The sequence below is a fragment of the Arctopsyche grandis genome, chromosome 11 (genome assembly GCF_051622035.1).
Source record: "Arctopsyche grandis isolate Sample6627 chromosome 11, ASM5162203v2, whole genome shotgun sequence".
In the NCBI taxonomy this organism is placed as follows: Eukaryota; Metazoa; Arthropoda; class Insecta; order Trichoptera; family Hydropsychidae; genus Arctopsyche; species Arctopsyche grandis.
The window spans coordinates 19654251-19679696 of NC_135365.1; the positions used below are offsets into that span (position 1 = coordinate 19654251).

The following is a 25446-nucleotide window of genomic DNA, read 5'->3' on the forward strand; positions in this document are numbered from 1 at the left end:
TATTAAGCTAGTTTACTTTTTAGTTTTTTTCAACTAAAAGTTTTCTAATTCTTTAGCAAAACAGGGTATTATGAATAATTCATCTGTTGTCGATTCTCGATATTATGCATTTCTTCAAATATGGAATTATGTTATCAATCAGTGTCAAGCTTATATCAATACAAGGACAAAATATCACCGAAAACCCTCCAGGGGGTGATTTTGGGACGGTGTGCCACATTTGTGCCGATTTTGCTGCATTTTTTTCGCATGTTTATGAAAATCTAATCTATCTAAAAAAAATCATGTGCCGCGTTCTTTTCTGTGTGATTTCGCCCTAATACGTAAAACCATTAATATCTATCTCCACCTTACGCGATCAATAGTTTATTTCTTCATTTATTTACTAGTGGTTTTACCCGGCTTCACTCGGTATTTGTAATATAAACCGCTTAAACATGACTAATCTAATAGTAAAAATTTTATTTAATTTATTTCAATAGTTTATATAAATTTATTTGAATATTCATTTGTTATTTTTATTAAATTGACTGTCGTGAACAAATAAACATATAAAGATACTGTCTCTTTCGAAATTATATGTATACCAGAATTCGGCTGCGCCATCGCCCTCGGCGCCTTCACCCTCCGCGCTTTCGGCCCCAGTGCCCCCCGGGGCCTTAACCCCCTGGGCCTTCGCCCCCGGGGACTTCAAATCCTTTGAATCGAAAAAAAATCAAATCAACGCCTATGAATCGAAAAAAAATGTGTTGTTTCCAACCAAACAATGTTACATATACTATTCATATATACAAAGTCTCTTTCGAAATTACATATTAGATTTTTAACTACATATACCAAAGTGACTATACAGGTTGACTTTATAAGATATCGTCGATAATATTGGTGGTGTAACAGACTGTTAGTCATACAACATATCAATTACGCAATTTTCAACATTCCAATAGTAGGAAAACTGCCGACAAGGGTATGCAAAGTTTCCCGTTATTTTTGACGGACTTCCTCGCAGAACGCGAAAACCGACGTACGTACAAGCCGACTCTCTCGCTACCCGGGGTCCAACCGAAACGTAAGACGGAACGCAATTCGAAAGATTAATGTAATAAAAATGTGCACCAAGGCGAGACCTGAGCCAGAGCCCGCGACCGTCCCCTCGCACACGTACAACCATCCCTCTCGCACTCGCGCCCTCTCCACCCAGCGAGAGCGAGACGGCCATAGAACCAAAATGGCGCACGGGCGAGCAGTAGCGCGCGAAAAAAAAGCCCAGGCGTTATATCCGCGAGCGCGACCACGGCGGCCGCCCACCGCTGGGTAAGTCATCGTTGACGTTGACATCGGTAAGTCACGAGGTCGTGGCGAGTCATTGTGCGCGTGTGCGTGGCGAAAAACAACAAAAAATAAATCAAATTTGCATACGTTAAATACGCCGGGCCACCAACCAACCGACTTTGCACACACATCCATGCGTACGACCCTCGATTAACGTACTCTCCGTTATGCGGGGGACTCGTGTCGGTACATATACAATGTCTCGAACGAGCGCTAAACTTATATAGTCGATTTTTATTGCTTTCGGGGCCAACCTTCGTAGATCCCGCGTATTCGGCGCCCGAGACAGTAGTGCATCTCAGTCGTAGCTATATGCCGAATGGGAATGAACGTGCTTGTCAAAAACTCGACGACACTGTGTGGCGGGTTGTGTCAAAACGTCAATGTTAAAAAAATAGGTATGAATACACTTTCGTTTTTAGCATCGATCTTTCAACTTTGACAATTGCCGTGTGCGTGTGTGACCGGGTATCGCATGCGCCCCATACACACACGCAAGCTTGCACGCAATCTAGTATGTATTCGCATGTATTAACTATAGTCTCTATGTGCATGTGTATGTATTGTGTGCGATAGTGCAATTGGATTAATTGACGTTTCGCCAAGTGCAAAGTATTCGCGTGTGTATGCGAGTTGCTTTGCATAGATAGAGCTTATCTTGTATGGAGCTGTCACCCGTTACATTGTCGCTTATTGATATTCTAATTGTATTTTTTTTATATTTATGCATCTCAACTTTTAATTTTTTAATTGTGTATTGATTTTATAAATGAATTAAATTTATTTTTGTGTTTTATTGGTCCTTTTTGTACCCACCTACATAATAATCTGTTTATTTGCATGATGCGCTAGTTTTAAACAGTAAACAATTTTTCATTGTTTCTATAGTTTAATGTAATCATTAATAATTTAATTGCACGTATCATAGAAAAACATCTATATGTAAAAGTGTAGATATCAAATAAATATATAGGTTATAAATAATGATTTATTTTATCTAGTATTTGTATGTATTTTTCTACTATACACTCGTTGAACGAATATTTGAATAGGCGATTGTATTTTTTTATACATACATACATATATCTATTCTATCGACAAGGAACTGAATATTTAATCAATAATAATACATGATTGATGTCCAAATATGACATTGAATAGAAAATACAATGAGAATACAATCTTACAATCAATTTGAATTTGACATAAATAAATACATATACATATGTACTATAATGATGCCACTTTGTTTTCAAATGTTTAAAATACTATAATATCGATGCATAATGATATGACATGTATAAGCTTAAGCATCCATTTAATCGAATATGGCATTATATGTATCTATATCATTTAAATTGAGTATGTAGGTTTTTCATATATAAAAATGTATATATATTCATCATCGTAGATATCACAAAAAAATATTTGAAATTATTTACATATATATGGTTATTATTATATTCAGCGTATATTAAAATAGATACATGTATACTATTTGAATGCGTGTTATTTTTGTTTTGTAACTGATTTTATTCTGGTAAATGCATGAAAATTTAATATTGCAATTAATATGATGAAAAATTACATCAGAAGCTGTTTAAAAAACTACTGAAATTACTAAATAAAATAGCACAGAATTAATTAAAAATAATAAAGCAATACAGGCACGTGTGCATGTATTTTTCGAACGTATAGACTAGACAGAGTCTATCTGTCGTGTTTTCATATCGTTGAACATTCCGTTTAATAATTTTATCTAGATTGGGTAATGCGGTGTAAAAATACTCAATATGATGGCAGGTCCATGTCAACCTCAGTGCTTTACTCACATTACTGTCGAAGGGCAACTTGGGGAGAGGGAAAGCCGACGCCCACAGGTCACCGCCCTTTGATTAAGTAAATCCGTACTCCAACTCGACACCGATTAGGCTTTCCAAATTTTCAGGGCTGTTTCTTTTGACTCGTTAGACTCGTTAGTTAGTTTATGTATTCTTAAAATACATTGACGTTATTAACGTTTAATAAAAAAAAAGAAAGAACCATACTAGTACGTATTTATGTAGTTATATTTAAAAAAATACATCATCATTGACACGTCATCTTTATATAGAACTATTTTTATTATTAAATAAATACAAATGTAACCCGACTACTTACATTCGTAGTAAAAAATTCAAATAACGGATGATATTATTAATGTTAAGCCATATAAGGTAAAGAAGTAAATAATTTGTGTATAAATATTAAATGAAAATATTGTAAAATCACTAAATCCTGAAAATATATACTTTTTATATTAATTTTTTTGAAGGAAAAAAATGTCACATTTGGGGTAGCTTACGACAATACTTGCTGCGGATAATTCAGACATCTATATTGTTGTAGGAGTCTGAACGGACCAAAAAGCAGCTCAAGGAAGAGATTTGTCTAACATTCTTGTAGATAAGATGGGATTACCAGAACTCCCTACTTTTTATCACGTATTTTTTCTATGGGAGGGTATTGAAGTACATAGACTTTTTTAAGGATAAACTCGTTGTTTTTTTTTTGAACAACTAAAAAATGAAGAAGCTGCTTCACATCATAAACGATTTTATCAGATAACGAAAGCTATGATGAATATTTAAATATTACACAATAAATTTAAATATATTCGAATGAATGGATTACAACTACATATGTATGTACATACAGTCAGACACTACATATTTCACTACATAAATACCTTTTTGATTATTTTTCTTCATAGCGGAATAAATATTTCTTCGTTATTTATCGCACTTTCAACTTAAACTGTACTAAAAATAGAACTTTCTTTCACCGACACCAACGATCGACTGACCATCGGTAGTAGTAAAATTTCGGCAAAAAAATCAAGCTTTGCTATCTATAGTCCGAACTCATCTATAAATCTTTCACACACAATACCCAAAGAAATACCACATTAGAAAGTGGGTCACTCATTGTGTATGCGTGGTTTTGAATATATTTGAATATCCGAGTGGGTTCGATTTTTTTTTGTCGCATTTTAGAAAGTTTCTCCGTGGTCCAGTTACGCTAAAAGGGGTTCGAGAAAAAAACTTACCCCAATTATGCAGTTTGGGTAATTTATGTAAATTACACTGGACCTTCTCGGGTTTCTACGCCATAAATCAATCGAAAATTCTTTACATTTTATGGACGCATTCATACACTATTTACGTTTAGTTTACAATCGGTACCATATTTTGAGTCTCCCATACGTACATATTTCATGTTCATTTATTCTCGTTTCTGAAATTGAATTATGAACAGTTGAATATGTTAAATAAAACAACTGAGAAATATATTTTATGAATCGTACAAAGTAAGATACAGCATTGTATGCCTACAAAGATGATTATAAACGAGGGTTGAAGAAGAATATACAATTTCTTTATTGATTTCGTGCCATTATTAAGTAGTTTAACGTGGCTCTTTACAAGTTTGCTTTTAAGGTTATTGAATAAATCCTTGGATTTTATGTTTGGTTCTTATTCTTGTATCTAGAAGTTATTATTATGTTTTAAGACACTCAGACAGTAAATTTACGATGAAAATTGAACTGAAAAATGTGTTTCACACATGCTACTTCCATTTCAATCCAATTATAAATCGAAAAATAAATCACGCCATGAGTGAATTACAAAAGAAACTTTTATTTCGTTCGTTTTCCCGCTGTGTAAAATCTCATGTGAAATTCATATAAAACTACGTCGACAAAATTGAATTTTTTTTCATCTATAAAAATGCTTGATTTATGTAAAAAAATATTGAAGTTTGCCTACAATCTTGGTTTTAAATTCATTGCATTTAAGCACGCACATAATGCTACGTTCTAAAATGGAGGCATTAATTTTTCTCTTTTAGGTATTCAGAGAATGCGCTTTAGTAGTCTCAACACCCTTTTCAGATTCTTATAAATTCTTTACATACTATCATTTTATAGGAAAGGCAATATCTGTATTGCTATTAAAATTATTTTTATCATAAAATGACACTGATAAAATTATTATTTATATATTTCTTACAAAAGTAATAAATTCTAATGTTTTTATTTTTACAGTTAAACATCAAAAAGTAGTGATATGTGTTGATCGACATTTATTTAAACAGATGCTTCGAAAAATGAACTACAACCTCTGGATCGACAGGTAAACTATCAATTATTATAGATACATCTACTTAAATATACATAGATATTATATCATGTAATAACATCTATCATTTTATGTACATATGTACCCATTTATTTCGTCAGTATTGAATATGTAAATATCAATATTATAATTTTAAATGATCAATGATCAATGTTGAAGTATGCACACATAGATATAGATAGTTACTAAATACTTAAGTTCATTTTGTGATACGTTTTGATAATTTGTATGTTTGTATAGTGTTATTTTTGTATGCATATGTTACAGTCATGTTCCATCTATCCAACATAGTTATTTCACATGACTTACAATCTGTAGTTATATAATATTGATTTACAATCCAACTTATCAGAATCAATCAATATCTATTTATTCCGTTTCTTTTACCCTCTTTTTGAATACGATTCACAGAATCTAGGCTTTCAATGCGACCTGATTTTGATGTATTTTATTCACAGTACCTACTGATTTTCACTTGACTAGTAAAAGTCACATTTTTATTTTGAACACATTCTTAGGGTTCACTTAATATGAAACTTTTTTCTATAATTTGTAACTGATTGCTGAATATTAAAGCATTATGTAAATAAATTAACTGTCGAAGCCGATAATTACACCGATGAAACTAATTTCACCTGTAGAAACAAACATAGATACATATATCTAATTACTAATTCATTTTTATTCGAATATGAATTATTTAAAACGCCAGATAAAATATATTGTAACTGGTAATACACTTTGGCAGTTTGGCAATACTACATAGATACATTTGTATATATAGCAAATTTTATTTTAAAAAATCTAGCTTCTTTCATTATTAATGTATATGTTGACTTGGTGCATGTAACGCTCTAAATTTATGTAATAGAAAAAATATAGGTCTACCTCACGGGCCGGAATGTGAAATGCCGGAAAACGCAAATATCGGAAGGCAAAGATCGAAAATCGAAAGATCTTAAGTCGAAAGATAAAAAAGGGTGCATGGTAAACGGTACATACTCACTTAATTTGCGCGAGCAGGATACAACAGGAACAAGAGGAATTGGCTTTTCCTCCCGTACTAATGTGCGCGCGCAGAATACGGGAGGAAAAGCCTGTTCCTCTTGTTCCTGTTGTATCCTGCTCGCGCAAATTAAGTGAGTATGTACCATTTACCATGCACCCTTTTTTTTGGATCTTTCGACTTAAGCTCTTTCTATTTTCGATCTTTGCCTTCCGATATTTGCGTTTTCCGGCATTTCACATTCCGGCCTGTCACGGAGACCGAAAAAAATATAGCTCATGATATATGTACATAGTCTTATATATATTTTGTGATGAAATTTTTAAAGTTCGTTCTTTGAGTATATCCAAACCAACCTTTAGAATTGATAACACAAGCTTTTTAAATGTTTTATTTGGTTTGACATGTATGTATATGCAGTTCGTTTTTTAAATAGAATTATTAGTCAGTAAAGCGGTAAAGAAAAATATTTTTATTGAAATTTGAGAGGGAGACGGGTTTTCAAGTGGCAATAAATAAAAGCGCGATATCGGAAACTGGTAGCGATTCAATGAAAATTTCCAATCGATTCCAATCATTTACAACTCTAATTGACTACAAAAAAACGTTTGTTATGTCAATTTTGACAAAACGTAAAATGCCTATCGTGCGATCGGCCATTTACTTATATAGGGAGCGGCTACATTTAAATACCAATTTCGTGAATACGTATAATTGTGTATATGGAAATATACATATCTCCGGGAAATGTACGAGGCAAGGTGAGATGAATGATAAGTGTCCAGGTAACAAGACCCCTCCACGTTCTGTATATCCAGGTGGTGGGTCTCTCTTTCGTCGATAGACCCTCTCTCGCACGTGTGTGTGAGTGTGTGTGTAATTCAGGGCTCGGAGCATGCGCCCTCCCCTGTGAGGATCTAGTCGTAAAACTTTGCAAGCTACGCCGTAGCTGACTACGGTCGCCGATGGCTACGACGATGAAAGCTTAATAAAAGTTTCCTCGCTAGGCGTGCGTATGTATTACGTGTGGGTTTATTTGAATGCTTGCCAGGGGTGTGCTGAACGTCGAATGAGAAATTCCGGTTATTTATTTGTTATTTTTGGATTGGAGTCGACGTGGAGATTATTTTCGTAGGTATTCTAACAGGTAGTACGATGTTGAACGTTGACGGATAAATTTGTTCAATTCTATTTGTTGTTTTTGGATTGGAATCAACGTCGAAATTATAACACTTTCGTAGCTATTTTAAGAGGTAAAAGAAACCAATGAAATATACTTTTTGAAAATTGACTTGTGTAGCTTCGAACAATTTTGCTTTAAGTTGTGCTATTGAATTAAATTTGGAAACGAAGTAAATAAGAGCACTGTTTTTTCAAGTTCAAAACGGGTTAGAAAGTGCGTTTAAATTAAACATGCACAAAAGCACATCAAAATGTGGTTTAATCAACTGAATAACAACTAAGGGCAGAATCAGATTCACGCAAAAAAAATTAAATTCATATTAAGTTGATTCATAATATTTAGAACCCAAATACGTAGTTCGATGTTTCAAGTTCAGTCATTTTCTTCACTATCTCACATGCTATACTTTTATGTTTTTAAATATAATCTAAAAATACCATAAAATTTACCTCTTCATTTTAAATTTCATTAAATGCTAGCACAAGAGAAACCTCGTGATAAATATATTTGTGCTGGATTTTTTGAAAAGTTGCCTGAATTATTATATGTAATTATCTATATTTCGCTTCCTGTGGAATTTGTTTTGTAACGATTTTTTCTCTGTTTCTTTAATTTAATTTAATTATAATGCGGTTTAAATATGTTAAAGCGAGTGATAAAACCATAAAAAATCGAAATACCTAATAATATTCTAAATTTAAGCCTTTCCGTCTTAATTTTCATCAGACGTTGTATGTATTATACATCTACATATGTATATCTATAACTAAAAAGATAAGCTTAATTTCAATTTTTTGGATTGAAAGAAGCACCTGCTGGGTGAATTAACAAAATAGTTTATTGCCACGCTTTTTTTTCATATTAATATTAGGCAATTTATATTTTATTTAATATTATTTTAATGACATAATTTAAACTCAAGTTTGCAATTATGTATTTAAAATTATATGATGTTTTGTCCACCAATTAAATGTATATACATGTAGATACATTTTTAATTTGCATAATTAACTTGCATGGTGTAAAATTTTAATTGAATGCCATCATAAAAGCATTTAATGATGAATGCTAACATGTATTCAATTTCCTGTTAGTTTAATTTCAAGGAATGATTTATTGATTATGTAGCATGTACATATGTAAGTACACGTACCCAAAAGGAAAGCACGCAGAACAAGAAAATATCTCTCTGAAGTACAAATGTGTCGGTACAATGTATCTGGTACATACTTTACTTAATTTTATCTTTATTATTGTGTGCTTTAATATATTTTTATTTTTCTGCGAGTAAATACTGCATAGGCATCGCATAAGTGGATACTATTAATAAAATAAAAATGGCAAAATATTTTATTTTTATTAAGTCTAGAGACATGGAGGAATCAAATGACAACTTTCAAATCAAATGAATTCTATTTATTAAAAATTGTTTTTTGTACTTTTTATTAATTTAGATCACATTATTTCTGTGTAAATATTTAGAATATAGTTTTGATAATTCCACACTGTCGATTCGTTTTAATTTAATTTTTTTTTTGAAAATACGGATCCCTCATAGATGTACATATGTACATAAATAATTCTTGTTAGAGAATTGTTTATTCGTATTTTATCGTTTTGCATTAGGTATTTATTGCTTTTACTGTAATTATAATACATTAAAAGAAAGCATGGGTTGTATAATATACATATGTGCATACATAAATACACATTTTAAAATAAGGAACTGGAAAACCACTGAAGTATTTTCCCAAAACAATTTTAGTATTGAGAACGAAGCGTTTCATCATCACGATCTTCAGGAATAAGACACACACACACACGACTACTAAGTTATCTACATAAAAAAATAATTTAAAAATAAATATACAAGCTACATATAGTTTAATTACTTTCTAGTTCAAAAATGACCAACCCTGAAAGTGACTATATCAAATGTAGAGAACACAAGAACTCGTTAAATCTCAATTATATTACAAGCCTTATAAAGAATGGCGTAAACGCCATTTTGATACGACTCCTAGAAAATATTCTTTCTTTTACCCTTTGTATAAGAAAGGTAGCCTTGTTTGTCGGCGGAGAGTCGCCGTCCTCTCCTCCCCTTCGGGCCTAATTTGTTTATTCCGTCTGTACGTCTGCCGTCTCCTTGGCAACGGAACTACCCCCGAACTACGCCCGCTGGCGACGCGCACACCCCAAATTTTATATGCGTACACGATTCCAGAGGGGGAAGAGGAGAGAAAAAAGGAAATATGTCTCCTACTCTCGCAATCGTAAACCGTACGTACAGGTGAAATTCGACCAGGATCCGCGGCGTCGCCTTATCCCAACCGGGCAAAATAATATAGCCGTAAGGGATGTCTAGCGTGTATTGGGTAATCACGTTAGTTCGTAGCACGACGAGAGCCGCGCACACGTGTCCCTCTACCAGTCTATATCTATGTGAATGTACATACATCTGTGTGTATGTGTGTGCCGGAGGAGGTAACATAAGTTACGATATACCTATAGCCAGCTGACATAAAAGAAGATACTTAGACGCCGGTATAGCATCTCTTCCGAGTGACGCGCTTTATTGGTTACAGTCCTCTGTACGCGACGCCTCTGACAGACATCTACCCCGCTCGACGCTCCCAAATCATTTTTTCCCACGTGCAAATACGTAAATGGGAGTGGTGGCTAATTGAGAATACGCACGTGCCAGCTTGACGTTTAAAATCACGCGTGTGGCTTATCGCACATCATTGACCGGAAGTGATAAGAATTTTCGGGGTAGGAGAGGTGATATTGTGGCAAGCCCACTCGCCAGTGACAATTTAAGGTATGTGGACAATGTATTTGAAAAATTTATTAAATGAAATTTTTAATTTATGAAGATGTTTGGATAATTAATAAGTTATATATTTATTGTAATGAACAGTTAAAAGTTTATACGAATGCAATGGGCATTCAGCACTATAATTTAGCGAGTGATTAAATTTATTCGCTGAAGATCTGATTGATTATATTAAATTTATTTACGACTATTTTAAATTATATCTACATATTATGATTATATTTAATTGAAAACTCAGAAGTCTTTAGTTTATTTAACCTCAATTTATATTATGAGTCACATTATATTTTTAAATATTGTAAATATTGTAATGTGATTTGTTTCTATTCTGAAAAATTTACACCTGGCTAGTTTTTAAAAGTAAAATCGTGCGCGTTGAACTCTCCTGGAATATTTTCTTTTCCATCCGTTAAATCTAAACGCAATCGATTCTATTGAATATTATTCCAGTAAATAATAAAGCATAATATTTCCGTATAAATATTTAAGATAACCGAAGAGCAATGAGGGTTTTGTAACCTCTACCCTCGTTTTTACCATAAGAAATACATTTGGGGTCGCTTTTCCCCCATGTCTTATTCCGACGTAGAAAAGTCGTGTATATTTAGCCAATTTAGATTTTTGAATATTGAACGCGTTCACAATTGATTTTATTTTATTTATAATAATGTTTTATTATACATTTTATTGTACACAAACAGGTATTATAAAACATCATCGCTATAATATTTTTAATACATACATACATACATATTCCTAAGATATTTGGAACCACCGTATTTTCATATAATTGAATTATTAAAATTATTCAATTATAATATAATTATGTATATTATATTATATATAATAATAATAATTATTATATATAATTATGTACAAAAATATGAATATTATAAATAATATTCATATTTGTGTACCGTAATTGAATGAAATAAATAATATTTTATACACAGGTAAAATAAGCATGAAACACAGTACATATTTAAAGCCTACCAGCAAATAAGAATATCTTACTATACCGTTTATAGATCAAGAAGTTTCTCGTAAATTTAAAATAAAATATTCGTTCTCTGACTTTCCACCGCTATTTTGACGTATTTAATATTTACCTGTGCGTCGACAGAATATCGTGTTTCGTTTGTACAGAACAAACAACTTTACGTCAATAACTACTTATGTATTGGGAGCTGGAAGTCATTTTTATGGACGTGTTTACAATATTGTATAGTGAACAGAGTTGCAGCATGACCATATATGGTACATATGTATATGTACATATGTAGTATCTTCACTTGGGAATTGAGGGAAATTATTATATATTTATATATCCAAATGAACGTACAAGGATGGATAAAATATTAAAGAAAATCTAAATTATTTTAAATATCAACCATATATTATATGTAGATATCTAATATATGTATGTATTGGTTACTAAATATATAAAACATGCTCGTGTTAATTTAATATATAATTTCGAAAGAGACTTTGTATGTAAGGTTTGTTGGGAGCATTGAAAAGAAATAAAAGTTACTATGACGACGATATCGATATATTTTTGAATATTATTTTTTTTGATTCAAATAAATTTAATAAAAAAACAAATTAATATTTACTATAGTTTCGCCATGTTTACAATTATTACAAATACCAAGCGAAGTAGGATAAAACACTAGTAATAAATAAAAATATAATACATTTTCTTTTCCATTTAAAACCTATTTATACATTGTAGCGAAAGAAAAAGATCTTCTCATTGACACGTTAAATCAAAATTAATTATTTCTTTGGTAGTCTGCTTACTCCTTCACGGATAATAAATTATTAGTATGCTTTGTTGTCTTATCTTCTTTCAATTAGGTTAACTTTCTGAATTATCAAAGTCAACGCATTATTTTTCTTATCATTAATTTTATGTTTGAATCAATCTTGATGCTAAAGTATCACGTTATTAAAAAAAACAACTCACAACTTATTATTTATCAAAGCAAATTTGACACGTGATAATAAATGTACATAAATATTTATTTATTTTAGTTTGGATCATTGTGGCATTACAGGAATGTCTAATATATCTACAAGTCGAAAATATATCATAATATATATGTAGGTCTTATTCGGTTGATATTAAATGTAGGAAATTAATTATTATTTTCAGTTTTATTATGTGTATGCACACCTACAATTTCAATCAGTAAAAATAAAGTTAATCATAATTTAATTTAAAGTGGATAGGATTTATAAATCTTAGACCGAAAGAAAAATACTATACAGAAAGATTTTATTATTCGGGTGTGTTATGTTAAGATATTTGGGTACATGTATATTATATACATTTATCTATATATACATACATATGCATATATGTACATACATATATATGTAGGTATTCAAATCCGAATTTTTTAGCACTGTCGACTTAAGTGTTTTGAGCTTTTTAAGTGATTCAAAAACTTTTCAACGAAATATATACATTTATTTTTATGTAATTTACTTAGTCATGCCTTTTTCCGTTTATATTATTCGATTTCCAAATTAATTTTATAATCATTGAAAATAATCAAAAATATAAATTTCATAAATTATCTGATTTAATGCTAATCGTAAAAAATATTTTTAGAATTTTTCATTTTTTGTAAAATAATATTTTCCTTGAAATTATTTTCAACGGTTCAAAACGTAACGCCTAGCACCATCTACGAGCGAAGTGACGAAGCCTCGGGTATAAAATTTCCTGAAAATGTTTAGTGTTTCATGTCCAATGAGATGGTCTCCCTTCCCCCTCTCTCTCGCGCGAGTTCCCACTTTATGTCTCACTCGGCAGCAGCTTAAGTGCCCTACTGCGTCTACCCAACTTAAGCCCCGTGAATATCATATAGATGTCTCATTTTTTCTCACACCACCTTCGTATTTGCTATCTCCTTCACGCACACAAATCCACTTTCACGGCTCCCAACCTTTATAACAACTGTATGGTCAAAATACAACGCACCTCGAGCAATATATTAATAACATGTTTTAGATATTAAAAATATCATTACGAATTTTTTTTCCAACATAATTAATTGCAAATTTCGCGAAAAACATTTTGTTTCAACCCAAACTTTTATATTCGTATTGGAATCAAATTTCCATGGAAAATTAGTTGTTACTTAGTTTATATTGTATGTAAATTCTCCTTTTTATAGAATTAACCATTAAAGCCGATTGTTGAGTGTTTCAATGGCAATTGATAAAAATAATGTTTATTTACGGTGATGTATTACAATAGTGATTCAGTTTAAAAAACAATTTTTTCATTATGTATATATTTGTCTTAAATATAAATACTTACTTCCTTTCAATTTCCAATTTATTATACTGCCGAGAATTTGAATAGCAGCTGTACATATAATGGATAAAGTCAATATATGTAAGTCAATCAATTTGGAATTGGAATCATTTTATATAACAAAAAAAACTTGTACCATGCAGGACTGACCCGCCACCAAGAAGGCAATTTCAATATTTTGAGGGGGGGGGGGGCAATGAGAAAATAATATTTGCAATAATCACATTTTTTGAAATTGCAACCCCGACTTTCCAAAAAAAAAACTGCAAATTTAAATACGTCGTGTGTTGAGGTTTTCATCGATTCGTGTTTGTGGACTTTCGAGTTTCGAGTTATTTGTGTCCATAATAAATTCATGGTATTTTTCGTTCAACTCTTCTTATACCGTATTTGGTGTCCTTTTTAAATTCTGTTAAAGCATTATTCAAATAATTATTTGAATTCCAGTTTCATTAAGATCATACTGCATTAATTTGCTTGCTATTTTTTTTTGAGTCCTACATATAACATAAAATTTACTTATAAAAATCAAATAAAAAGAATAGTTTTGTTTATTTATTTTTTTTGCTTTGAAATTATAATAGGAGGCATGAAGTTTTAGTGCTCAACACGAGTAAGGTCGAGATACACAGAATTAGGAATTGCAATTTAGACAGTGAAAAAAATTAATCATTTAATTTTTTCCAGAAGTTTTTAGTTTTTTCTTTCGAATTTTTTTATACACTTATACATTTTTTTATACATCTTACTTAATATATTAAAATTAATTTCAAATGTGTAAATATTTCATCCTGAGAAATGAATCAATCATCTATCATTCATTGCACAACTATGAACAAAATTTTATAATATTTTCGATTTTCTTACAATTTTTATTTAGCATCAACACTTCCATGTCTACTTTTTATTGAGTAAACAACAAGAATAGCATCGCCTGGCATTTTACGTAAGATCCAACATGGTATCTAGATATAATGTTTAATTATCTGGAATTACCGTCAGAAATACTTTAACACATTGGTGCGAAATGAATTGAAACGAAATGAATTCTTAAAACAAATTCTTGCAAGTACGTTGTAAATAATCTGCGACTTGTGCTGAATGGACGTTTCAGCTTCCGTTTCGCTCGAATCCACGATAGAATATAAATGCATTCGTTTGTGCTTCACCAAGACAACTTTGTGGACCCAAATGATATTGAATTACATACTCAACGTTTTGTGTATGTAAATGTCAGGGGACGCTATTCTAGGTGTTTGTCACCTTTTATTTGTGATAAAAGTTATTGTCACTTCAGTTATTGAAGGTTTGTCTATTTTGAAACTTATTTATATTTATATGAATAACGTCTCATAAAACCATTCTCATATAATATATTAAAATTTAATTTTAATTGGTAGAATCTTTGAGTCGCACTGTATATCACTTTCAATAACTAGGACAATAAAATGTAGAGATGGCAAAGGCCACCATAGCAAAATGGGCGGACTCTGAACCGAGACCTCTGATTGGTCCGTCTGGGGTCACGTGATATCCCTTCACCTCTCACCTCGCCGCAAGTGTCAGTCGGCCTGCACTAACTGCTTACACGCCGTTACACGTACAGGGATTCCGCGTAAATAAATACGTATTTCCGTTCATAGTCACCGTTCGTTGCACAATAACCAGGAAACTCTTCCCTTACGCCCATTTCATTTTTTTATGAATATTATCTCTTCGAGGAATTCGAACATTTTAATATGTACTTCCTTGAAAACAATCAATCGTTAAATTGTGCATTTTTATTTTTTTAATTTCCTATTTACAATGCATGCATCATGCGCTTTTTATTTGAAAATGAGAATGCGTCGCTCATGCCAATGGTCCTTTCTTTTTGTAGGCACAATATATATATATATATATATATATATATATATATATAGTATAATTGATCAATATTAAATATTTCCAAGAAATTATAATGTCTCGAGTTTTTTTTTAAATATAGTAATATTTATTGTATTGTATCTTTCGGAATATTTTTAAATAATCTCACTTGTAAATACAATGCATAAAACAATCACTTGAGTTCATTTTACATAGTATTTTTTTTTTTGATTTTTAAATGCTTTTTATTATTACGAAATTACGTTCACAATACATCTTATATCTATTTTAATAGCTACTGATCTACTGATCATTTTCTATTTTACAATTTTATTTTATTTGGTTAGTAATCACAGTATTATATTATTCTAATGTTAATCTAAAGCATAATAGGAAAAAGAGCTCAAAAACCTATTTACAATCCTTATAAATGTTCATAATACATATAATACATAATATTAATTAAAGACTCTCTAAAGTCGATGACCTAAAGCAGATTGTGTTTAGGTAATCTGTGTTTATAACTGAAGGGTATAGACATTTTGTATTTTACATTGTATGAAGCCATATCTGCTATAGTAAATGTGCCTATATTCAAAATATTCAAGCCTATATTCAAAATATTTTTAAATCATAAATTCCTATGTGTATTATTTACATAGGTATACAAGCTGTATTTATAAATTCGGGTCTAGAACATAATATTTAGTTTCACCTAAACGATTTTTGTATGAAATAATTTAATTTTTAATTTTAAAATTGAATAATAATTCAAAATATTCATTGTATTAAGAATCCGATATGAAATTCAAATTTTAGAATTATTCTTTGATAATAAAGATCTCAACATTAGTTAAATATGTAGTTTGAATTACCAAATATTAATGAAAGCAAACTTAAATTATATTTTCAATTTATATAAATGAAGATATTTAAGTACCTATATATTTTATAATTTTTGTCAATAAAAAAATTTAAACAGTTACATTTTCTTTCATGACAATATTTAATGGAATATTTATTTCTAAAATGTTTATTTGCACCTACCCAGTAATTATTTATTAGGAAAAATATGCGGTACTGAATAATAGGTGGGTACAATATTAAATAAAAAATGACCAAAGTTTCAAAACGATCGGAAGAATGTACGATATATTGTCAGGATCAATGAGCGAAGTGAAATATACATACATAGAAGAGCCTTGTAAAAAAAAAGTTTTAATTTAATTTATTCTCAGTTTCAATAGATACAAACGGCGTTTTAAGTCTACTAAGTTTTTAATTGTATCGCAGGTTCACCATAAAGTTTCCTCCACTTAAATACCCATCGATCAGTTAGTTGGTTTATGATCGTCGTGCAACCATGTCAAGTGCATGAAAGCGCGTCGATAATAATAAACATCAATCAATAAAATGAGATAGTTATAATTTACAACTAGCTCATTTGACTACTATTTAATTAAGTACACTATATTCTGGTTTAATGTTAAAAGCGTGCGAACGCGGAAGGTCAGTGCATTCGATCGATAAATAGCACCTGCATTTAGTGGGTTTGTAGAATGAGGTCTGTGTGCATGTAAAAGGTTTTGAACATCAGCTGATCGGGCTTCGAACTCGTTATATACGACAGCAGCCACCCTCCTCAGACGAGGAAACACGCGCCGTTATTCACGAACGAGGCTTAACGATCGCTTAAATATTTCACTCAAACAACATAGGGTACGTGCACTGCAGCCCCATCACACCCTGAGGTCGATTAGTAGCATAGTAGATTTTAGTTTTGTATTGCATAATGTCCAATATTTCAATAATTGAAATGTTTGTAATAGTTTTTAATGTTCATATAATACATCAAAGAATGAAATCATTATTACTTTTAGTTTAAAAAATTATTAATTAACCTAATTATTTTATTTTATACATATATACTAATAAGGCCTAACAGGTCAGCCCAAAAGCGCTTTCCTAGCCAATTACAAACATCAATCATCAATTATGTTTATAGAGACAGAGTGGATAGCAAATTTGAGATCCTATACCTATGTATGTATAAACTCGAATTTGCAAGTATATACGTACCATAAAGTTTTTAGGATTTATAAAAATATTGGTTATATCAAAATAAATGCACGATATAAAAATAAGAAAAATATGTATGAAGATTTTTCCTTGGAAACTTTTTATTTGAAAAGTTATACTAGATGTTTTTAAAAATATAAGTAATATTTTATCGATTGATAGATAATACTTCTCAGATAGATAGTATAACAAGGTTGTATGGCTTCAAAATTAATTTAGATAGTTTCAAGGAAACTGTTTGTATTTAGGTAGTTCGAATAAATTTGAGTGCGATGTATGTTTAGGGAGGAACTTAAATAATAACAAAAATAGAATTCTCAAGTATCGCTTTCCATTCAGTCTTTTACACAAGACAATGGAAAATTGCCTAGTTTATCAGAAGATTATTTATTTTGCTGTTTGTCTATGAAAGTCAGGTTATTTGTTTATTTTAACAAATCGCTAGTTATAAAACACAAAAAGAAAAACAATAAATATCTGATACAAGTTTAATTAATAGCTAAAATATAAACTATTTACTTTAAGATTAATCTTAATTTAATTATATCTTAAATTATATCTATTAACATCCGTCAAGAAGGCAATAATGGTTTTTGCATCCCTAATATCCTCAGAAAGGGAATATTTGTACACCCCTGTGGAAAACACCTCCTGAAGGTCTTGCCATCCAAACCCTACTTATAATTAACTTATTCCTATTTCTAGTTCTATAATTATTTATATCTCTATTTATTATAATATAATTATTAAAATACCTAGGTAAGAGATTATTATTTAATTTATAAACAAATTTTAAGACTAATTTCTAATATACAAGCATTCCAATTAATCTAACGTTCTTAAGTTTACTCACGTTCAAAATTTCACGCATTGCCCTTTGCATTGTCGTTTATTTTCAAAAAAATAGCGAGTAAGGCTTGAATTTGAGTGGTTAATTTTGAAAAGTGTAAAATATTAAAACTAATGTAAATCAATATTTTGAATAAATGATTGCACATTCCGAAATGTACACAGTCAATTGATTTTATTTATTTTATTTTAAATCAATTGATTGCACTATTTTTGTGGCGTGTTTAATGTCGGGCTGTGACCCAGCTAAATCTCGTTTTAACGGATTGTTCCTGAAACTAGACGTGGCGGAAAAGCAATTTATGGCCGCCATAAAATATGTGAATGCAACCCAGAACACATTATGGCGACTCCCAGCGGCATAAAGTCATAAGTCCTCCTTAAACGGTCCCGTGTTATGGCCCATAATGGCGCTCACCTTATATGCCAAAATTGAATTCGGACCACTTTCGACTTTACAACCCTCCGATTTCGAAAGTGGCGATGCTTACTTCACCGATTTGCCGCAGCTTTTTTCCACGGCAGCACTTGTCGAAGCCTCACTCATTCGCGGGTTCAGAACCCGACTATTTTCAAAAGAAAATTTTCTATAATAAATATTATACGTGCTTGAGGATATGCGGTGTGTATTTCTTGCGAAATATGCATAAACAAGTGGGACAGACAAAAAATAGAACGAATCCAATCTTCGCTCGTAACTTCTCGTTTAGGCGAACGTGAGCAATGAACATAATGGCACAGACACATATTGACCGACGGCATTAACATGACTTTTATGCCCGTACATTCATCAAAATGTTAACTCGAAGTATTGTTTAGTCTGTGTGCTTCGTTTTTCTTGTCTGTTAATAATTGTATAAATATCGTACTGATACGATCCAATCGCGATTATACTCAAGTAGTAAATTTAATGAGATACAAATCAATTTGAAGCTCCACTTGATTGATTTTGAACTTCATTGTAAACAAATAAAACAGTCTTGCATGTTCCGATATACAATTTAAACATACTTAAATTGAAATTTGTATTTTTCACTAACGATTGTCATAATTCAGTTAATTATTCGAATACCAAATAAGAGTCGAAAGATTATAAAAAAATGCCGATTCGATGAGTTTCTTATAAGCATCAATATATAATATATTTTTACATATTTTTCCCATATCATATTTCGTACATTTACATATCTACGTAAATTATAAAAAAAAAATTAACTTGCCTTATAATGTTATTAAATAAATAAAGATTTATATCTGAAACGTAAGCTTACATACATATTATACATTGTATGTATGTACGTTGCAAAATTATAATAATTTGAAACGTCGGAATTTCAATTACTAACCGCCATAAATTCGCAATTAATGCCCCAAGATACATATACGTTAATGAGACCATAATTTATCAATTTAGTTTTATTGCTTCAATAAATCTACATATTTCAATGCTATCTAGACGCAATGTTTTACATTTTATCTTTTTATACACGAAGAAAATTCGTTATAAATTGTGCAGCTGGTTACTGCTATTTTTGTTTTATTTTAACTACCTATTAGCAAAACTGGGTTAGAGTGGAGTGGCGTTATTCGCAAAAGATGCATACATACTTTAAAACATCAACGGCTGTCAATATGTACCCAATCATCTTATTTTCTTATCTATGACCTCTATTGAAACGGTTCGTTCGAAGTATATGTATGTACATACTACACTAAATGGATACTTATGCATTCCATGTGTTTCAATAGTGAGTGGCTCTCACGAAACTAGATCGTTCGTCTGAAAGCTCAATTGATATGATCGATAATGACGGTTCACTCAACTTAATGCTGATGAAAAACCACTCATTGAAATAATACTGTAACATAAACTAGGCCTAGAGTTTCTCTTGCTATTTATCGATTTGTACATCAATAAAATAATAGACCAACGTGACATTTTATATGTACGTACATTCTCATAAAATATATTGGATAACATTATTATATTTCAAAATATTTCCTTTCGATATTCAATCAAAACAATTACTATTTAAATATTTTGCTTTAATGAAATTATTCCAAATAATACAATACTTGGTCTGAGTTTCATTAAGAGTATAAAAAGTATATACGTATGATCAAATACAGGATAAATAATATGGAAAATAAAATTATATACCTGTATTATGCAGAATCTTAACCTAACTATACCTTATGACTTTAGTACCCAAAATCAAAATTAAAACAAGTTAGACCGGTTATGTGATCAAATTTAATTGCGCTTACTGTTATTTTCATATGGTTTATATAGTAATGGTAATTATAAACGTATTGAATTAAAATAGCATAATAAATATGAAAATGAATTGAAAAGGATTATTTCAATGTTTTAAATCCAATACAAACTCCATGTAAAAAATGCTCTCTTTACTTTTTCGGTCATAATTTAAACTTGGGGTTTTAAAAAATTTTATGAGAATTTCAAAAAATTACCCTTTACTATCATAAGTTTTTACTCAGATTGCAAAGGATCAAGGTGGCTATAAATTTTACTTTTTTTTTACGAATTTTCCCAAAGTTGCACAAAACTTTTCAGAGCAGAAACATTTCATTCAAATTAAAGATACCGCGTTTTATGGACAGTGTTCAGATAGAATCTCATCCGACAAACAATTTTGTACGAAAGCTGCAGCATTGCGCATTCCGTTTTGTTATCGCGCCCTTTATATATATCTACACTGTATTGATTTTGCAATGTTTGAAGGAAATATACTCTCCTCGGGAGACTTGCGAAACGCATGCGCGGTCCAAAACACGCGACCAAGTCGACAAAACACGCGGACAAATCTCACACAGCGTTCACTCACTGTATTCTGATAATTAATTTTGAACTATTAAAATGAGCCTCATTATAGTTCGAAGTGTATGTATAACATTAAGAGCCAAAAACTGGTTCAACTCAGCCGTCGCGACGGCTCCTTTGAGTCGTCATTATATCTGTATCTGCGACTTGAAACTACAGTATACTACAATCAACATAAATATATTACGTTTATTATGTATAATTTTGTTGAAGAAAAACATAGTTATTATGTACCTACTTTCATTACATATATTTTTTTACTAGCATTACCAGAGTAAAATGTAAGACTGTATTTTTTGCGTCACATAACGGGATTTCATGTCCGCATGAAAAAACCTTTAGTATTGTATTGTTTGTTCAGCGAAGTTTTGTTATACTATTTATACCGCAAAAAGGGGTTTTCGGTCGCAGCAAAAACTACTTATACAATTCTTAGGCCTTCCAATTTTTTGTGCAATCGTTGAACAAAAGTATAAAATCACCATTACTAATACACATTACGAGTACAGTTAGGTGATAAATTACCATTCTAAATATCGACGCTATTTTGCTTATTTGAGAACAGTCTGGTTTTCGACTTCAAACGTGACGTTGCCCTTTTAAAAATATTAACGAAAAATTATATTGTAAACGAAATCAATTTTTAACTTAATCCGAAGGCGCAGTCAATGTGAATGTTAATCTTTATTTAAATCATATGTGTGTGTGTGTGGTGATAAAAATTCTTGAATGTCAATTTTTATAATACATTCGTGGGCGTCTTTCGTTTGATTTGAATATAATACGCTTGTAAAAATTTAAATAAAAATAATAAATGTTTGATCGATGTGTTTATCAGTGTGTTTCAAGTCGATAAAAACAAAACGATGACAACTTTAGTCCGAAACAACGTGAGTATAAAAATTGTTGCTTAATTCGGCAAGGTTATAAAAAAATAAGTAATAAAAGGAAAGCTGCTCGGAGAGGTTTTATTTTTTATTAGTTGCTGTACTTTTCTGCAAATTGTAAAAATATAATTATTCCCGATAAAGGAGTTTTTGATGTTTGCTAAAAGAAATGAAATTGTTGTAAAAAGTAAATATTTTGTGTATTTTTTCGACCGTTTTGAATAAGAAATAAACCAGTGTTCCCCGTCGATTTCGAGAAAATTGAATTCGATTCAATTCGCACGGAAAGCTTGCGCTTTTCGTGACGTGCACACGTGCGGGGAGGTGAGGGTTTTTACACACGCACATACGAGTATTCCTCGTGTTTTATTACTCTTTTGTTTGCTATCAAATGAATATATAGTATTTGACAGTGACACACAAACTTTTCCCACCAAACAGAACAACGAAATGAAAGTACGGCAACTTCGATCTATTTTCTTAATTAAAAAAAGGGGAAATTTCCCGTCCAATTTACTATTAAACCTTACACCTAACGACCACGAAGTCTGCTCACGTATATACTGCTATAATTCAATTTAAAATACTATACATATATTGATTTTCGTATTAAATTAACGTCGGGTCGTAATTGCCGCGTACATAGCGTGTTACGTTGGTACAAATTAGTTCGCTGAAATTAATTGTCGTTTCAATGCCTATGAACATGATGTTATTGCATACATAAATGTTGCCAAGTTTCTGAGTGTGAAATTTAGTGTACTTACACCACCTTTAATACACTGTTATTGTAATTGAATTATTTTATATGGTTTTTGTTAATTTGTTTCAGGTGTTGAAAATATCGAAAGCATGTTTTTATTATAAATCAAAGTGATTCAAGATTAGTTTCATAATGAGATATCTCTTCGAGACGGCGATGGCTTGTTGTAAATAATATCGCGGATTTGTTTCGACGAGATTACATTATATATTTTATTAATGTAGATGGAAATGAGAAAATATAAAAATAAAATAGAGTTATTATGTAAATTTTTACAACGACATCGTCAATATTTTAGGTGCATTCGACGACCGCTCTCGTACTAGCTTCTTCAATTACTTAGATTGAATTTCTTTCGCCAATCTTTAAATGTAAACACCGTAAAAAGGCGAATCAACATACTTGGGTTACACGAAAAAAGTTTCAGAATAAGTGATGAGCTTGCGAGTGTATGGGTACTTACTTACCTAACCATAGGGTGATCGACATTCCAATTTTATTCGCATACGTTTGATTATACTGTAAAACTTTTGTTATAAAATTTAAAAATTTCTCTCATTAATTATGAGCTCGATAGTATAATATTTGGGGTTGAAAATTTCGTGTTTTTCAACCATTAAAAACTAAATGAAGAAAGCTCGCTAAGCTCCGACTCAAAGTAACCTTCGGACGTATTGCACGTTTGCATAACCAAATAGGAACGTAAAAAAGTACGAAACGCTGGAAAATAACTCGGAAGCAGACGAAGGCAAAGTGGAAGATGTAGGGGAAGAGACCCAAAAAAAAAAGAACTACACGTAACGTTACGTTAAAATGGAATTTGCGGAGTATGCAAATGTAGTTTATCCCTCAAGGAAACAGGTTGAGCTCATCTGCATAAACTGATTTGCTCGAATATTTTGCATATATATTCGCCATCCTATTTCCCGCAGCACCAAACGTAATTTTATTCCCACACAAGCTCGCTCGTACATTTCGGAAATGGAATGCGTTCAATTTCCGCAATTTTTTATGCCATATCCAAAAAAATATACATCCCTAGTATGCGATACACTTATCAAAATATCCTTATACGTTCAACTTAAAGTGCACCGAATTTATATTTATGTCCAAAATTGCGATTAGTACGACACGCCATCGTCTAAAAGTGAGAACGCTTTTGGAATTCCTCTTGGGTTTTATGCAAATCGATACGTTAGAATGAGTATTTTAATATCGTGGTCGCGTTTTGATGTCGTTATCTAGAATTGTATCCTTATGTGCGAGTTTTACTCAAGGCTCGCGATAGTAAAATAAGGGGGGCTGTATGGTCGCTTTTGCCATTATTTATATCGGCGAAACATTGCATTTGCCTTTTCGAAAATCTCCAAGAGATATCTCTAACGATCGACCCCCGCGACACATTTTCCGAAAAGGCGAACGGCTAGAAGCCAGTGTGCGTCGACTTGTTCGCGCAGAACGGCCTTTGGTGAACTGCCACGGTGCGAAGGGATGGGGGATGAAAGATGAGGGCGAATCGACCCACCGACCCGCCCCTGGACTCTGCCCGCACGACCCGGAACGGAAGAGGTGAGTGAATAATTTCACATTTATATGTTTATGTATCTATACAGGGGGTGGAATAGGTGGGATGCAGGGAAAGGGCGCTTCTCAATGGTCTCTCAAGACCTTTCCCCGTGCGCGAGTCAATTTACTTCGTTTTTTTTATAGGCGTCTCTTTCCGTTTTATTGTGAGGCGTAAAGCGCCCTCTCGCTCGGTAAATGGGCCCCCTCGCCCCGGGCCTGGATAGTCAAACTGTACAGCGCAATATGCATATGCACGAGCGAGCAAATTTCAGGTTGTTGCTAAATGGGATGAATCCCCGTTTGTTCGTCCGCTTCTTTCTCGCTTCGTGTTTCAATCAAAATAAATTAAAATTTCCTAGCAGAAACTAATCAGAAGATGGTATTGATTCACTGTTTCTGAAGGTATAAGAATCAACTTCTCTTAGATGAACACTAAAAAATATATTATTTTTAATAAAATTATCAAGCATGTTATTCAAGATTAAATTAAATCATTAAATGACTTCATATTTTTGCATACGGTATCACTACGATAAATAAACCCATATCATGTCTCGCAGCTAATGACTTTTATATGCATTAAATATGTGCGTAAGCACTCACATAATATTATACATGTCCATAATTTAATTAATCGTACATAATTTTGAATGTTCTTAAACTTTTAACATTATAAACCAAATATTATTATCAATGCATTTTTTAAAACATGTATGTATATG

At 31.5% G+C, this 25446-nt stretch overlaps 1 long non-coding RNA gene across 1 annotated transcript; it reads left to right on the forward strand.

Moving 5' to 3' along the window:
• Positions 1 to 1268: 1268 nt before the first annotated feature.
• On the forward strand, positions 1269 to 24180 carry LOC143919056 (uncharacterized). Its single transcript, XR_013261181.1, has 3 exons — positions 1269 to 1730; positions 5420 to 5507; positions 23228 to 24180. It is a non-coding gene; the product is annotated as an uncharacterized LOC143919056 (long non-coding RNA).
• Positions 24181 to 25446: the final 1266 nt, after the last annotated feature.